Source organism: Zonotrichia leucophrys, chromosome 3 (assembly GCF_028769735.1).
Source record: "Zonotrichia leucophrys gambelii isolate GWCS_2022_RI chromosome 3, RI_Zleu_2.0, whole genome shotgun sequence".
Classification (NCBI taxonomy): Eukaryota; Metazoa; Chordata; class Aves; order Passeriformes; family Passerellidae; genus Zonotrichia; species Zonotrichia leucophrys.
In genome coordinates, this window is record NC_088172.1 from 48,397,172 (window position 1) to 48,407,650 (window position 10,479).

Here is a 10,479-nt window from a genome sequence, read left to right on the forward strand (position 1 = left end):
AACAAAAATTTTGAGAGAACAGGCTTATAATCCACAGCTGAAGGAGCCTGGAGAAACCCCCGTGTGTTACTGGGACTTGCTGGTGTGATGAGCAGCATTCTGGGCCATTTGACTCAGTAGCAGCTGTTGATGTGAACAGTAGCTCAAACTGTTTATTTTGTTACCCACGTAGAGAACAAAATTGTGGCTCTAGCTCTCATACTGGTTTAATGGGCCTTATTTATGGGTAAATTGAATATTTGAAGTATGTTTAGGTGTTTGATTAAATGTTACGGTCATATTGTGAGTGGCCCAGTATTATCTAAGGAAAGAACAAAAGACACCATGTAGTCTACCTCATGTAAGCTTTTAAAATATAGCAAAATACATAAGTATAGATTGGTTACAGAAGCATGTAAGATTTCCTTGAAAAGGTATAATGTAGACAGAGTGACACGTTGTGCATCTACCAGCCCAGCTATGATTACTGAACAAACAGGTTTAATCTATCAGCTCACCAGCTAACAGCAATTTTCAAGATACAACTATTGAAAATGTGTTTTAAGTAAACACCTTCTATTGGCTGTACCAGAGTCACAGATGAGAAGCATCAATTTTTTGCTCCACAAAGGACCATGCAGCCTTTTAAAACAGTGATACTGCTGAATGTAAAAACGTGTTATTGAGATGACCATCATCTAAAGCCCAGCTAAGCTGGGTGCCTCAAGGGCATATACAAGGTGGGTTAAGATACTGCTTCTTGCAAATTCTTTTCATAACCTGGGTTAGCTACCTTATTATGTTATGTGCACAAAAATCAAAATGGGTACATACAACTCAGGTTTTTTGTTTGGTTTTTTTTTGAGGCTGCTCTCATATAAAGACTAAAATTTTGCACTACAAGGTTCTCTTTGCTATAAAAAGAGAGCTTGACAACTAAAAAAATGCAGAAACAATGATCAGGCTGAGAGAGAAATCACTGGAGAGTGTTGAGAGGATATGTTGAGGAGAGGAGTCAGGTCCAATTCTTCAGAGCTGGGTATGGTGTTTGTGAGGTCCCCAGGACGCGGTGAGAGATGACAATCTGACTAAGTTCTCAGAAGGCTGATTTATTATTTTATGATATTATATTATGCTAAAGAATGCTATATTAAAACTATACTAAAGAAAGATAAAGGATACATCAGAAGGCTTCACAAGAATGATAAAGAAAAACCCGTGACTCTTCAGAGCCTCAACACAGCTGGACCATGATTGGTCATTAAGAAAAAACAATTCACATGGAACCAATCAAGCGTTCACCTGTTGGTAAACAATGTCCAAGCCACATTCCAAAGCAGCAAACACAGGAGCAGCAATCAGATAATTATTGTTTTCATTCCTCTCTGAGGCTTCTTAGCTTCCCAGGAAAAAATCCTGGGCAAAGAGGATTTTTCAGAAAATATCGTGGTGACAGCTGGGGACAAGTAAAAAAGACATATTAGGTCCCAAATACTGGTCTGTGAAAGAGACCTTCATCCTTCTGAGATGCTCTGTGCTGCCTCAGAACCAGGCACTTCTCTTTGAGGAGTGAAGGTTTGGGCCTTGGTCACTACTGTCTTGCCACATATGCATTTTATAGGAAGGTAAAATTTAAAGGAACAAACCCATTTTACATGACTCTGTACAGCTCATTATCCTAAAGAAGTCTGGCAGCCAGCTCATTCTGGACACTCAGTCCAAGGCCATCCGTGCATGCACACAGGGCTCTCCCACCACGCTCTCTGCCTTGAGTAGCACTGGGACAAAACTCAAGGGCATTTTCTGGAATGGCAGCTCTGCTTCAAGTGTTTTTTCCAGAGGCAGCTCTCTGGCAGCAGCCTACAAACCTCTGGGGGAACTCCTGGGGCTGGGGAGCCTTCCCCTGCCCTGAGCAGGCGTGCCCTGCTGCAGAGGGGCAGGCAGCAGCCAGCCATGGAGGGTTGTCACCATGACATTTTCTGAAAAATCCCTTAACCAGGATTTTTCTCCTGAGAAGCTGAGAAGCCTCAGAAAAGAAATGTAAACAATAGTTATCTGATTTCTTGGAATGTGGTCTGGAGGCTGCTTACCAACAGGTGCATCTTTGATTGGTTCCATGTGAATTGTTTTTATGTAATGACCAATCCCAGTCCAGCTGTGTCAGACTCTGTGGTCAGTCACGGGTTTTTATTATTCATTCTTGCCCAGCCTTCTGATGTCTCCTTTCTCTTTCTTTAGTAGAGTTTTAGTGTATCATTTCTTTTAATATAATATAATATCATAAAATAATAAATCAGTCTTCTGAGAACTTGGAGTCAATTCTGATCTCTCACCTCGTCCTGGGGACCCTCACAACATCATAACAATTGGTGACCCCAGGTGAGTGATACCCCAACAGAGGGTGGGTTTTGCTTTGCTTCCTCCTGTGCCCAGGCTGTGTGTCTGGTCAGGGAGCCCTTCCCTCCATCTCCTGGCTTGCAATAAAATTGCACTGCAAGACCCACACGCCTCAGAAAGGAGTGAACCACACATCTAGGGGGAGCTGTGAGCATGGGAACAGCGATATTTAATGGTGTGTTGGCTGAAATGAACGTAAAGCAGGAGGTTTTGGCGTATCAAGATAATAAAGTAATTAAGCAGGCCAAATTGTCAAATAATTTAGCGTGAGAAGGAACACTGTGGTAACAAGCTTCCACTCTCTTGGTGCAGACGTTTCAAACAGGCATTTTCTTGTGCTTTAATGCTGATGTGGAAAAAATATTCCAAATATTCATGTCATGATAATATTCTCAGACTTGCTCCTTAAAATATCAAAGAGAAACATGCCAAACTGTTTTTGTGAGAACTCAAAGCACTTACAAATTGCCAGTGTTTAGCAGTCTTTTGAATCTGTAGTGTAGTAAAGCAGTTATACAACAAAATTCAAAGTAAAAACTTGTCTACAAAATTGTTGCTGTGGCTATTTTTTCTAAAGAAAAGTTATATTTCTGCAATAAGTAGCTTTCAGAATTATCGAAAACCGAGAAAGAGAGATGTCACAATGTCTAGAATACTGTGGGTGATCTACTCTCCTTGTTTGTTTGTCTTTAAAACATAAAGTAATTAAAATGGAAAACAGCACAGAAGGGAATGGAAATAGCACTTTTTTTAGACATTAAAACTAAAATATTTGAAAAATGTGTTGAAAAGTTATTGTGCCCTTCTTAAACAAAACTGTGGAAGGAACACTGAAGTTGGAAAGAACAGAAAAGGACTTGAAAATGAGAACTGTTACTGTGAAAAAACGTCAGGAAAGCACTGGTTTCCACTGAGATTCATTTAGCTTCCATTTCTGTGATCAATCAGCAGAAAGTTCCTGATTTTCACACAGTTCATTTTGAAAACTGTTTCTCTGTCAGGGGAACCATGGAGGCTGAAGATGACCCTATGGCTGAAGAGAAGTTTTGAAAGTGTGTAACTCCACCCATCTTGTATGCATTTCTTAGGAAAAAAAAAAAAAGAGCACAATAAAAGAAAAAAAATCTTCCTAAGTTTCCAGTTATATGCTTGAAATCCAGGAGGAAATGCTCAAATTCCCAATAAGCTAGTACAAAATGATTATTTCTTTATAGGGGTTAAACAAGAAGATCTTGCAGCTACTAATCTGAATGCTTCTTCTGCAAACCTGGTGCAGTTCCACTAAAGACAGTCTGAAATTTGTACCTGAGGAATTTGGACAATAGATGAGATGACTGAGCTGTAAACATTTTCCCACGGTTCCTATTCCTAGTTTTCAGTAGAAAACATCATTTTTCCTTGTCAAGTAAAGCCAGCTGTTTATACAGAGTAAAGCAATGTTTGTGCTCTTTCTGCAAGTATAGTGCTTAGGCTAAGGACTATAAATCCAAACTCCAACACAAATGCAAATCTCTGAAATGCATGGAGGAGTAAGAGATTCCAAGAAAATAATGTTTTAATAGCAAAACAAAACACATCCATCCAAATCCAAGAAACTATCTCTGCACAGGGTGAGGAGTTCTACATATTTGGTAGTCTCAGTAAGTAATGCCATAACGTGGTCCATTGCCTTCACTCTGCAGGAAAAGCTTCTCTCAGGGCTCCCAAGGGCAGGAGCAGCCTCTTGCCTCTCACTCCAGCAGGGCAAGTGAATCCTTGCAGCTGCTGCACAGGGCAGAGGCACAGTGGGGCAGGTCCCTTGTGCCTTGCCAGTGCTTCTCTGCACCCATCAATCCAACAGGAACAAACTGCAGCTACTGGCTGTAACTGCTTTGCTGGCATTTGCTGGCCTCTGAACACCACCTCCAAAACGAAGGCAAACACAGAGGAGGGAGGCACTGAACAGTGAAAAGGTACAATCCCATTTTGCATCCTTATGGCTCTCTAATAACTTCACAGAAAGGAAAGAGCCTTGCTCTGAATTCATAGCTGTGTGTGAAAAGAACTTTGCCCCCAGCTATGTTTTTCTTTCAGCCGTTGGGAATGAGTGGCTTTTTAAATCATACTTTAAATCATATTTACTGCTGTTGGTGCTATTGCTGCTCACTACAGAAAGAACTGAGCAGAATAATAACCATTATCTTCAGTGCTACCTGCAAGATATTCATCTTTGAAAGAAAATTACATCCCAGACTAGCAAATCAGCAGCTCACCGTATTCCAGACTGCATGCCTCGGAGATGATACGGCACAGGAGTCACTTCCTCATCACCAACCAGCACAGGCTGCAGATACAGCGTGGAACTGACTCATCCCACACCAGTTCTCCCAACTAAGTGGCTGCATGCTTGGTCTGACTGGTTCACAGCCTGCTGGGAAAATCTCATCAACAGGATGACGTAAATCTTAAATGTCCAGAAAAGATAAACATGTAATAATAGCTTGTGACACTAGCATATGCAAAGATGAATCAATTTGAAGCAAGCTAAAGCCAGGCTTCTTTCATGAAAAGAAGCATGCAACATGAAGGAAATGTTTATTGTGGTCAAGGAACACACATGAGATGGAGCTAATAGCACTGAATGGTTTTTAAGATTGTTCAATATTTCACTTACTCCTTTCAGTTTTGTGTGATGTTGACAAACTTTAACACTTTCAGTTATCTTAAAACATTTGATTTGCCTATCCCAGAGTGGATAATTCCCAAAAGCTCCAAGCACAATACTTTGACAGTGTCTGACAACAAGACTGATTAAAAGATATTGTTTCCTTCTAATGAAAATTTTGCTAGCTGTTTATTTATGATGATTAGGTCTTTACATGATATGCTTTGTAGCAGGGACTTAAGAGCTGCTGCTTTCCTATTTACATACTTTTACCATACCAGAGAACTATACCTGCAGCTCAATGACAGCATCCCCCATCCTCAAACAATAGTTTTAGTATTGCTGTTTAACCCAAGAAGGAGCATCCTTCCAGGAAAAAAAGTAACCCCACAGAAAAGAACTGATCCACTTTGGGGCAGTTTGTGTGTGTCGTTTTGTGGGCTGCACTGGTGGAGAGCCAGGTCTTTCAGCTCCTGCTCCCCAGAGGTTTCTCTGAGCCTGTAGCAGGACCTGTGGGGCTCAGACTGTAACTTCTCCCCTGGATATTTGGAGTTGGGATAAGTTTAGAACTTTAGAAAGCATGGCACTGGCAAGGGGGCTCAAAGGATGTAAAGCTGAACAAGAAGGAAAACTGATGGTGAAATGAAAGTCTTGAAATGTCATATTCTGGTCAGGAAGTGTGTCTACTCTACTGGAAGCCACTGAGAGCTAAAATTGCTAATAAAGACTTATATGTCAATAAATTATGTCCTCAAGCTTGCCTTCTCATGGACTGTTCTCTGTTCTTTTCACAAATGCTGGACTTGACTACAGTAGAGACATGCTATTTTCCCAGAAATATTGAATCTGTTTCTAGTAGTCCATTTGCAAGCCCAACAGGCTGCAGATGCCAGTGCTAATGCACTATGGGCCATTTTTAAGGGGGCAACATTCCAGGGCCATCTTTCCCTTCTGCAGCCATTTCCTGCTGCAGAAGCAGTGATGCTGTGCACGAACGTCAGCGGTACCATGGCACTGCAGAAACAGCAACACAACTAGTGCAGAAATTGCCAGTGCCAGAGGCTGTACCCTTTCTTGCTGAACCTTTGCTCAGGAAGACATGCCTGAGCAGTGCATTTTTTTCGCCAGAAAAGCTTTATTTATTTTGTGCTTTGTTTACAGTAGGTGCTGTATATCAGTTGAATACCAGGTCACTGAAGAAGAGGTAAGGGTGCACTGAAGTCAATTTGAACTTGATTTCTGAGTTGTCATCGAGTTCTTACTGACTAGCTAGCTCCTGCCAATACACAAGACACTTAGAGGGAACAGATGGCAACAGGAGGTTCAGCTGTTTAAGTGTTCCTCTACCATCTTGAGTATGTTTTTGCTCATGCAGGTGAGGACTGGTGAAGAGAAAGCATCTCTCTCTTCTCCTCCCTTCCCTTTTCACCCCCTGTAGTCCATTTTGTTCTTATCTGCAATTCTCCCTTCTACTTGCAAATGTTTGTAAGTCATGAAGATCTAATGATGAGCCTTGGTAAATCAAGGAGTAATACAGGTCACATCCTTCATGACAGAAGGGACAACAATCTGTAAGAAAAGGCTCAGCAGAAAACAACTGGCATTGTAAGACTCCCTTGGCAAAATACAGGAGTGGTTACATTAAGTGTTACACAACCCTAAAGTGCAAGAGGTTTCTGTTTTTGATTAGTCTAATGCTGAGCTTGGACGAACTCCTGCAAACAGAGGTTAATGTTAACATGAATAAACAACTGAAAGGCCTAGTGTAACACTAAAGATAGTCTCATAAACTCTTCAACAAAATAAATGTTTAAGTCTGTTTCTAGGTAATGATGATTGATTAAACTTAAGCTTTTATACATACACAATCCTCATACATACAGCCATCTGATACTCTTAAGGTCCAGCTAATTTACACTAGTTATGAAAAGACCACACATATTTTTTTTACTCACACCTGCCAAAAGTTTTCTGTCTTTCAGCCTAGCTACCAGGAAGTACCCCATGATTTATTAATGGCCATGTTTTTACAGTTTGCTCTTCCATCCTGTAAATCAGTGTCAGATATATTTGACTTCTTCTTACACAAGAATAATTCTTTTTAAAAAATGTTCCCATGAATGAATTACAATGTATTTTCACCATTTGTTTATGGTAGCTGTTGCAGCCAACTTGGCATAAGAACACCTCTGAAAAAATTGGAGAAGACAACCACTTAACAAGAAAGGGGATGGGAAGAAAATAAAGGTTTGTACTTTTTTTTTTGATCCATTTTTGTACCCTTTGTAAGCTGGGTGATAAACTAAGGTACTGAGAATGTCACAGGATCAGTGCACCTAACTTTTGTCAGGATGGGAGCTATATCAGTCACTATCTTTGAACTCTTTGGGGCAATGTTGATGACTTCCAACCACAGCCAAACCCAGTCAAGTTGTGTGAGACACTCCACACAGAGGGAACTGAAAAAACCACAGATTTTGGCTGAGTTCAAAGCTAAATGTAGAATAGCTCTGTTTCTGCAGATGCACAATCAGTAGATGCAAACTGAATGTAACCACCACTGATTTTAGTGATAGTATAGCAATCTCACTGCCCCCATTTGACTTTATTGAGCCTCAATGAAAAGAGCATTAAGTCAAGATTTCTGGCTCCTAGGGGAGACAAAATGAAAGGAAAGGAGAGCTTTAGGTGTTATATAGAAGCACTTAGCCAGCACAAGAATAAATGCTATATGGAAAACTTAGAAAGGTCTTTAAAAAGCATGGGAGAGTGTATCCTAAAAAGTCTGTAAGTAACATGGCAATGGCATTGGCCTAGAGTTCACTGTTCTTTGTTTGTTCAACTTAACGGCAACTGTCTGTCAGTACTATATTTTGTCTAAGAATTTCATAAATGTTGCAGAATAAAGGTTAGATTTTTCCAAACTCATCCATAAGTTTGACAAGACAGTCTTGCCTGAACTGCCCCTCTCTCTCCCCCACAATGAATTTTCCTTAGAGAGCCCTAAAACTAGAACTGAATAGACCTTTTTCAGTTTACAAAAATCAATCTCAGATGGCTGGAAAACACATCAAGGTGAATTGCAAAATAGAAAAAAAAAAATCTTATAAAAAGCTGACCTTAATGTTTCCATGTATTTGACTTTGGTAAGTTCAAGTGTGTCTCATACTCCTGTGCTCATTTAGAAGTAAATGTTCAAAATTGCTGTTACAAAAGTCATCACTTGATCTTGAAGACTATCTCAAAGGTATTCAAATTATATTTTTTAGTTTTATGTTATTATGTTTTGCAGTACATAAGCTGGGTGATCAACTGTAATCAAATATTTATTCTCCCACTTTTCTGAAAGGGGATTTCCTAAAGATTGACTGTATTTATTACATTAAAATCTATCCCTGCTTTGTATACTCCTTGTTAATCTTGCATCCTGACACCACCACAGCTCCCACACTGAGGTTATCAAACAACTTTAACATTAGAAGCAGCAAATGAAGATGGATAGACAAAGTTGAAATCATGCAGTTACAATGCGTTTCCTATATTGTACATATTAACAGTAGAAATTCCCTGCTGCCATGAGAACATCTGAACAGAAAATGGATTATTTCCCTTAAAGCTTTATAGTAATGAGTGGCTACAATGAATATTTTAATACTTTCACAGCTACTACCTTTTTTTTCCAGACTGAAAGAGAAAATAACAGTGTTGTCAGTATGCAAAGTTTCTCTTTCACCAATCAGCTGTGTCTGATTCACAGATAAACAACACTTGGCAATGTTGCCATGTTCATCTGTGGCTTCAGTAGGAGGTGGTGTTTGTCTACAGTGTTAAAAGGTTAATTTTTGGAAGGTGTACTATAATTATTTCTCTGTTGGGGCTCCATGACACTTCATGGTCCATCACAAGCCACAGAGAAGCATTCCTGTACTAGCTGTGGTAAACCTTATAATAACTGCTGCTGTCTTTATTGACCTACACAAGTGATTTCTCTTTTTCAACTTTGTTGCCCTTTGTTGCCAACATTGGCATTGCAAACACCATCTGGAGAAAGTGGGTTTATAATTCAATTGTTGGTTAATTAGAAATTCTGCAGTTCAAATTCAGGTCATTGTCATTCTGTCTGTCACTCACTATAACTGCACTAATTCAATGTACACAAGTCAGTAACTCACCCATGATAATATAAGTTGTTCCGAAACATTTAGCTTTGAATTACTTGGTCTAAAAGTTGCACAACCTCTGATTGTACCTCAGTATACCATATTATTTAATGCATAACTTGAGGTTATGATGACTTAGATATATGTTTAAGGACATGGCTCTCTTTTCAACTCCAGATTATTAAGATTTTGTTTCTCTGTTTTTTCCCAATGCCTCCTTACTTTGATTCAATATGTAAAATAAAGTACATTAGACTTTACTCAAAGTTTCCGCAAAATAGTTACTAGTTTTACTTAAGGTAGCTGCGAGGTTTGGGTCATATTTGTTTAAATAGAGTATTTTTCTACCTGCATCTGAAGCCTTGCATCAATAAAATCTATTATGAACTTGTTTTTCTTTCTGTGTGGTTAGAAACACTGTGGACAGGTGGGTCTTGTTTGCTCTGGCCAGCATAAAGGTGTAAGGAAGAAATATTGATATATGAAGAGCATGCTTTTCCAGCTCAGAGAGGGATAGGTCTCATTAAGATACCATCTGTAGTAGCTTTTGGGTGGGGTCATTGACGTGAATTACTTATAAATTAATTTGACTTTTCTACCCTGGCAGATCTGTCCCAGAGTCAGTAAATACTGCTGCTGTTAAAGATAAATGTCATTTGTTGCATCAGGCACTCATTACCTCTCCGCTTCTCTATTCTGAATGTTTCTGTAATTTGCATCATTTGAAATTTCCTTTTATTACAAAACTTCATCTTTCATTATCTGAACTTCGTCTAGACACTTGTGACCACCAGTCACTGAGGTGAAGATCTGGCTGGCTTTTGCAACCCCTTCAGGGAATCCTCCCCCAAAAGCAGGGTTCATTGCTCTTGTGTATTGAAATGGTGGAGCTATTCTGAGGCTGCTGCAACAGTCCATGCAATTTCATCCTCTGCTTGTCCAAGTTCTTGCTTTGTCATCAGAAATGGAAAAGAGCTTAATAAACTCCTCAGTGGTTCATTGTGTGGCACCCTTGGAACCCTCTCAGGGAGAGGAAAGTTGTGCAGCACATCTCAAAAACTGCAGGTAAGCTGCTCTTCAAATTTGCTTGTAGTGTAATTTTCAAGGAATCCTGGACTTCTGTATTCTGCTAATGGATGAGATAAGAATCCTTTCCTTATATCCTGTATCGGGAATAGCAATATTTATTGTATCCTAACTGTGCCAAGCTCTGACAACCCAAGACAGTCAGCTCTGCAGGTACCTGGGAAGTACCCAGAACTTCAGAAATTGCCAGCAAGCAATATGTGGGAGATTTTT